This window comes from Branchiostoma belcheri, unplaced genomic scaffold (assembly GCF_001625305.1).
Source record: "Branchiostoma belcheri isolate BF01 breed outbred unplaced genomic scaffold, Haploidv18h27 scaffold896, whole genome shotgun sequence".
Lineage (NCBI taxonomy): Eukaryota > Metazoa > Chordata > Leptocardii > Amphioxiformes > Branchiostomatidae > Branchiostoma > Branchiostoma belcheri.
The window spans coordinates 1-7424 of NW_017804571.1; the positions used below are offsets into that span (position 1 = coordinate 1).

The window sequence follows — 7424 nt, forward strand, 5'->3', positions numbered from 1 at the left end:
GGTGCGATTTTTTTGGCGACGCCTCAGGGGCGGAGCCCTTAGTATAGTACTGCGATTGAATTGCCAGGAATTCTAAATATTCCACGCACGCATTCCCTAGGGAATTCATTTTTGGCAACACCTTGCGGGTGAGGTCTTCCCTCCCAGCTGTTTTTCAATGACTTTGGAGCTTTTCCGACAGCTTGGACAGGATTATTGTTTGGAATTGAACAAGGTCAGCATTTGAAGTCAGGTGTTTCAAAGGAGATGTCGTGATTGTCTGAATATAAACCGATATGTTTCCGCGTTTGGTTGTTGTTTTTTTCTAGTAGTTTTCCTTCTCTTTATGAAAAGTATGTGTTTAGACATAAACCCAACAGATGAATTCAAGTTCTTTTCAATGCAATTTTGTGAGGATAAAGGAAAGACGCAAAGACAAGGCTTTCCCCGTTTGGTTGTTGTTTTTTTCTAGTAGTTTTCCTTCTCTTTATGAAAAGTATGTGTTTGGACATAAACCCAACAGATGAATTCAAGTTCTTTTCAATGCAATTTTGTGAGGATAAAGGAAAGACGCAGAGACAAGGCTTTCCGCACACTGGGCACGGGAGACTTTTAAGACAATGACAATGACAATTAAGACGGACTGGCTATGACTATATGGTACTGGCTACGTTAACCCTTTAGTCTTAACTGAGTTATATTTTCCTTCTTGAACTGACGTCCCTTGTCGTAGAAATCCTGTGTCTTTATATTTTGTATTACCACATAACAGTGGTACATCACTTCAGCACACATATTTGTAACCGGAGCAATAACAGGGACTACAATAACAGAGAACTGTATAAGTAATTACAAGGAAACTGTTCGGAGTTTCATCAGGTCTTGCACTATCATCTTCTTACAAGTTAGTTAGAGAGTGCAATCGTACCACAGCTCCCATATACACCGATTGTTCAGCATATTCATGGTTTTCAAAATGTGTACATTCTCCTCGATTCGATTTGAACCGTCATTGGCGAGGTTTTCTAAATACATATAAAATAGGTCATTACAATATATACACTAAGATACCGTAAAACACAGGCAATGTATCATCGTTGCCGCCGCCGCGCCGCGTGCCTGCGAAGCTGGTGTGTTACGCCGAAAGGCGGTTATACCGGCTATACAGATACAGATACAGATCGTAGTACAGACGTATGTAAGTCATCCCAGTAATCTTTAACTGGTGTAAGGTTTACTGTGGCTAGCAATGCATTACATAGCCTGCACGTGATGGCTCTGCTACTGATCTGGTTCCTTCCCATGTTTCCTTCTTTCTGTCGACGATGCTACTACTTAATACACATATGATATCAGCATGCTCCTTCTACCATCATCAACAATATCGAAGCAAAATTTTACACAAAGGAGACTGGAGTCAGTTGTCATGATCAGCTCTGTGACCGGGAGGCTTGAGTCAGCTGTGACCACGGCTTCTGGCATATGTGATTGTCCCGGCTATAGCACGGCAACTGCCAGCTAGAGCTTGCGCACTAGCTAAGGCCCATGGTATTGCAACTGTATGGAGAGAAGAAAGGCAGTGTCATTGGTCTGATAAGGCGTGAGGCTTGTTGCTAGTGTCAGGACAAAACAATAGACAGGACTTCACACATTGAAGGTATTTATACATGAAATACACTCCTACCATTATTGTATATGATACCTGACAAAACTCAAGTTTAAATGGCTACCCTCTATCCACGGCAAGTTAGTCAACAGTAATATGCCCCACACCGCGCCTCATAAAGATCTCGGCCAAAACATATCGTGGTGCGAACGTCACAGCAAATGGTGACATTTCCTAAACAATTGCAAGTCATCGAAAAGTAGAAAACAGTTGAAGACAAGGCTGATATAGAATGTGCGTCAAAAGTACACTTGACATGACAGCTGTGAACTGCATAAGTAGCAGTCCTTCCGCGCTTCATAAATTAACTTAGCCAAAACTGGCCGACGATACCAAACATCCACACCCTGTAGAATTATCGATAAAAGTACGTATGAACTCACCTTTTTTATGTCTGTATCCCTGGTTGAGAGAAGGCAAAGGGGCTACGTATCTTCGCGCCCGCCGGCCTGGGCAACTGTAGGGAAACAGCGGTAATTAGCCTCGTGTCATTATCGCGGGAACCGAAAAGGAGGAAACAAACGCTTATAACCTTACTTCTTTACCTGTGAATATGTTAAGAAGTGGCTTCCTTATTTTGGCAAGAAGGTAGCTTCGTTTCCTTTTTACAGATTTCGCTTCTCATTGAGCCTTAGGACTCGGCTACTAAAATCTGAAGTTTGCTTAGTATAAACAATTTTTTGGCCCTGCCCTGCAATAAGATTGACACCTAATTCGACCAATGGCAGCCCTGCTTCTCCCAGACATCCAAATACCACGTGTTTCAGAATCTCACACGCCACATGCCTTGCATTGGCCGTGAAAATAGTTCTATGTCGGCAATGTCCCCATGTGGGCCATATGGAAATTTATGCCGGACACGAAAGCCGATCCTCGCCCGCTAGGTTTACGTTGACCAGTGCACGGGGAATAGACCCATTCGACTTTCACGGATCGCATAAACTGCCTACGTCACAGGGGGGACATTTCGAATAAAAATTACGTCACAGGGGGGACATTTCGAAAGTTCCTTTTACGGATCGCATAAACTGCATACGTCACAGAACAAAATAACCTTAAATTGTTGTACAGAATGCCACCATACAAAGTTGGTGCCTGTTTTCCTGTCATTTCCGCATATATATTACCTAGAAAATAGACACTTACCTACCTTTTAGTAAAAAATTATCTGCCAGGGGGGACACCGATAGCGCAAGCCACGTTCGACTTCAGCGTTTTAGAACGACGTTCTTTCGAAATGTCCCCCCTGTGACGTAAGCAGTTTATGCGATCCGTGAAAGTCGAATGGGTCTATTAAAAAAAAAAAAAAAAAACGGGGTTTCCTTGTTTGTATCGCACGGGCCACGCTCAAACTCTTCCGGAATTGACCAATCAGAGCATCCATGTGCTCTCTTCTCGCGTCCTTTTCCACAAGCAGGACGGTTTCAGTTTATCGAGGGCGACAAGACAAGTTTGGCTATCCTGTCTAGAATGCCCCCACACACATTGCAATGGACACCAAAGGCAGATTTTTCAAATCATTATTGTGGGAAACACTAAAGTAGTCCAGGGCTGAGCGTTACATTTTCATACCGTTACCATTTGCTTCAAAACAGGGTGTACATTTCATATTCAAGTCAAAGAAACGTAGAATTCAGCTGTAGACAAGGCTGATATGTCCAGCGCAAAACATTGACACGTTTCACAATCAAAGCCACACAACCACTGAACAGGCCGGGTGGTTACAGGGGAGAATGTAAGTCTTCTATAAAGTCTGCCCTGAAAGTCTGCTATAAGATGAACGATATCGATCCGAACTGTGAAGTCGTCATCAGGACTTCACACACGGAAGGTTTCTATACATAAAATACACTCCTACCATGATTGTATATGATACCTGTCAACGCTTCTGTTTAAAAGTGTACCCTAAATAAAAGCACGTATGAACTCACCGTTTTGGGAGTCTGTTATCGCTGGTGGAGAGGAGGGCAGTTGTTCTCAGTGGTCCGGGGTACGGCCACGCGGAGTGCGGGCTCGTCTGCGGGTTCGTCTCGTCTAACAGTAGAAGCGTTAGTTGAATACGTTCAGGGTTTCAGTTGTAAGTATCGTAGATACGGCAAATAAGTCAAATAGTTTGTCAGTTGGACTACAACGAAAGTTTAGTACGTCCTCGCGGGTAGCTGGCGACCGACTGACTGAATGTATGGTGCCTCGTGCACGGACCACCCAATGCGGTGGTCAGTCAGACAGATAGATTTGTTGCTATGGCAACTGTCGCGACGGACTTACTGGGAAATAGCCTCTCTTCCGGTTTACAGCAAAACCCCTATTTTGCCGGGCAAAAGGCCTTTAGCTTCCAAACTCACGGAATGACAGAAAAGCATGTGCCATCCTACATGTCCTACAGTTTTGGAAAAAGGTGATATGTAAATATTCAAAAAAAGAGAGAATAGCTAGACTTCTGCACGATTATCTTATGAAAGAATGTTTTCTGCAAAGTCATCTTAGTTTGCTTGTGAGAGAGGTATAACCATATTTTATTTCATTTAGGCCACACCGATTTAATTTTATGGATGACATCCGCGCGCGCATTGATTTTCACCCGATCTCAAAAAAAAAAAAAAAAAAACACATCTTCTGAGGCTCTGGACTGGCTTTAGGCCTGGGTAGTCCATGGTGGTGATAATTCTGGTGGACGGCACCCAGACTACGGAAGCCCCAAGACTCAAGAACATACGTACAGTGTCGATTCATCAATTCCGCAAAAATCCAGCATGTGTCGGCCTGTCGTATACGTCGCTATGTAATGCGCCAAATTCACAACACCAGCTTTGTATTCCTGTGGTTTTATATATATAATAGTAGCATTTTTATTTTTGGCTGGATTTTTCTCTTTTTTCGCCCGCACGCACTAGTTTGGGGGTCTTCAGAGGATGTCATCCATAAAATTAAATCGGTGTGGCCTTACTGTATCATAATGTTGTGTAGCGTGTTCATTTTTTTCTCTACAACTATGCCCTGAACATCTGCTTGGAGACTTCGCACACAGTAAAATCCGACCAATACAATCTCCAAGTACATACAGGGACCTAATGTTTGTTTTACTAATTTTCAGTGGGTCTGTAAGCATTCACTCGAATATCAAACAATGGAACAGATACAGAGAAAGGGACAACCCCAACTATACCCTCCCCCGAACATCTGTTTGGAGACCTCGTAAACAGTAAGATCCGACCGACACAATCTCCAAGCAGATACAGGGACCGAATGTTTCTAGTCAGTCTGTAAAATCATCTGAAGATCAAACAATGGAGCAGATACAGAGAAAGGTACAACCCCAACTATACCCTCTCCCCGAACATCTGTTTGGAGACCTCGTAAACAGTAAGATCCGACCGACACAATCTCCAAGCAGATACAGGGACCGAATGTTTCTACTCTGTAAAATCATCTGAAGATCAAACAATGGAGCAGATACAGAGAAAGGTACAACCCCAACTATACCCACGAACATCTGCTTGGAGACTTCGTACACACATATATAGTGCCCTAGTAAAACCCGACCACTAAATTCCCCGGCCCTTTCAATATGCAATGATATTATATCGTACAGTAGCACGAAGTAGGTACTGGAAACACATGCTTTGCTAATGTAACGTAAACTCGGGTATCTCTTAGTTCTTGGTGAGATGCGGATAGCCACATGGACGAACAAGTGAGGCTGACAGCAGCTTCAGGTAAGTTGAAAGGAGATTGAACGATAAGTGATTCCATAGACACCCCCATGAAACTCCTTCCTCTTCGCCCCCGCCGTTCTGCTTCGCCCCCGCCCCGTTCTGCTTCGCCCCCGCAAAAAATCTGCTTCGCCCCCGTCGTTCCTCTACGCCCCCGACGCAATTCTGCTTTGCCCCGTCCTTCTGCTTAGCCCCCAATGGCGGCACAGCTCACAGTCGACACGAAAATCGTCTGCAAAATAACAATAAAGGCTGTGCCGCCAAATTTAAAGTAGCCCATGCTCCGGCAAACATTCTGGACCACCTTTCTGCCAAGTGGCGTTGCACAAATCCTTCCCATTCAAAAGTTTACCCCTACCTCACGGCCCGTCAGTGGTTCTTACGTTTATAAGTACTGGCGGGAAATTTCACTCACGGCTGTACTTATAAACGCCAGTACTTATAAACGTAAGAACCACTGACGGGCCGTGAGGTAGGGGTAAACTTTTGAATGGGAAGGATTTGTGCAACGCCACTTGGCAGAAAGGTGGTCCAGAATGTTTGCCGGAGCATGGGCTACTTTAAATTTGGCGGCACAGCCTTTATTATTATTTTGCAGACGATTTTCGTGTCGACTGTGAGCTGTGCCGCCATTGGGGGCTAAGCAGAAGGACGGGGGCAAAGCAGAATTGCGTCGGGGGCGTAGAGGAACGACGGGGGCGAAGCAGATTTTTTGCGGGGGCGAAGCAGAACGGGGCGGGGGCGAAGCAGAACGGCGGGGGCGAAGAGGAAGGAGTTTCATGGGGGTGATAGATCATAAGATGCAAACGATTTCGTTATTCCTTTTTGGCGCGCAGCGTGTTGAAAACTGTCACTTCAACTTGTAAACACAAGAACGTGGTAGGTGTTGGTCAGAGGTCACGACCTTTGGCTTTGCACGGTAAACAGGAAGCTATTTGCATATTTCGGTTGAGACCGGGCGTTAGAATGTTTGAAACTGTATGTTGGAAGTAAATACTTTTAGCCGGTCACACATACGACAGTCCTGGGTAATTTCTATCACAACCAGGTTTTTATTTAGATTACCCACATCAGGAAGGACGATTATATGTCTTGTATTGAACAGATATGAAAAACAGAAAGCTCGAAGCCGCGGCGGCTTGCCCGCTGCTCTCTGTACTACTACTACTAACGTTATCTCAACGGGCGCGACCTACTCATGGTAAGACCATGTTGATTTGATTATATGGATGACATCCGCGCGCGCATGAATTTTCGGCCGTTTCCAAAAAAAAAAAAAGTTTTCAACCATACTGTAAATCGTGCAAAACAGTTGCTAAATAAGCAAAAATATACCATAAGTTGCAAAGAAAACATTTAGAAACGATAGCAATGTCGTAGAATGCCAAAATCAAAGGAAAAAAAGACAAGAAAATGTAAAGAAAAGAATTCGAAGAGTATGGGTCGGGGTACCGCTTGTCGGTGCAAGGATACTGCCCTTAAATTATTTTTTACGGTGATTTTGAAGTTATTGACTCGTATACACTATTATACAATGCCATACTTGTTGTTCTGAATGTGTGGGGCGCAATGGGCCTTAGATATTGAAGTATTACGCAGCAGAGCTCTCCGCGATGTGAACATCACGAAGGTTTACATCAGACTGAGCTCCGGTTGTTTACGTTACGCCTTTTATCGGGCCAGGTCACCGTTAGTTATATAGTGCAATCTATCATAATAAACAGAAGAGACATTTCTTGTCTGGCGAGATATGCAACCTTTTATTCTGTTGCATCACAAACCATAGTATCAACACGTCCGAGGCATGGTGTAGGATAGAGATTGTCTCAAATATATTAACATGTGTCTCATGTCAAAAACTCGTGCGTGTGCGAACGAAAAGGGGAAACCAGCCAATCGGGCACAAATTGTGCCGGAATGAGAAAGGAAAGGGGTTCACAAGGGACAAGTGAACACGTTTCAAATGTGCTTTAGCTGGCGGTCTACAGCCCCGCGGACACTCTTGTAATACTGGAGGTTTCCCAGATCGGACAAGTGTAGGCCGTCAGGCGCATGCCCGTAGCCAG

The 7424-nt window shown here is 44.3% G+C and overlaps 1 long non-coding RNA gene across 1 annotated transcript; it reads right to left on the reverse strand.

Annotated features, from left to right (window-relative positions):
• Nucleotides 1-1165: 1165 nt before the first annotated feature.
• Nucleotides 1166-3960, reverse strand: LOC109487556. Its single transcript, XR_002141252.1, has 3 exons — nucleotides 3577-3960; nucleotides 2029-2102; nucleotides 1166-1536 (listed from the first exon to the last, which is right to left on the reverse strand). It is a non-coding gene; the product is annotated as an uncharacterized LOC109487556 (long non-coding RNA).
• Nucleotides 3961-7424: the final 3464 nt, after the last annotated feature.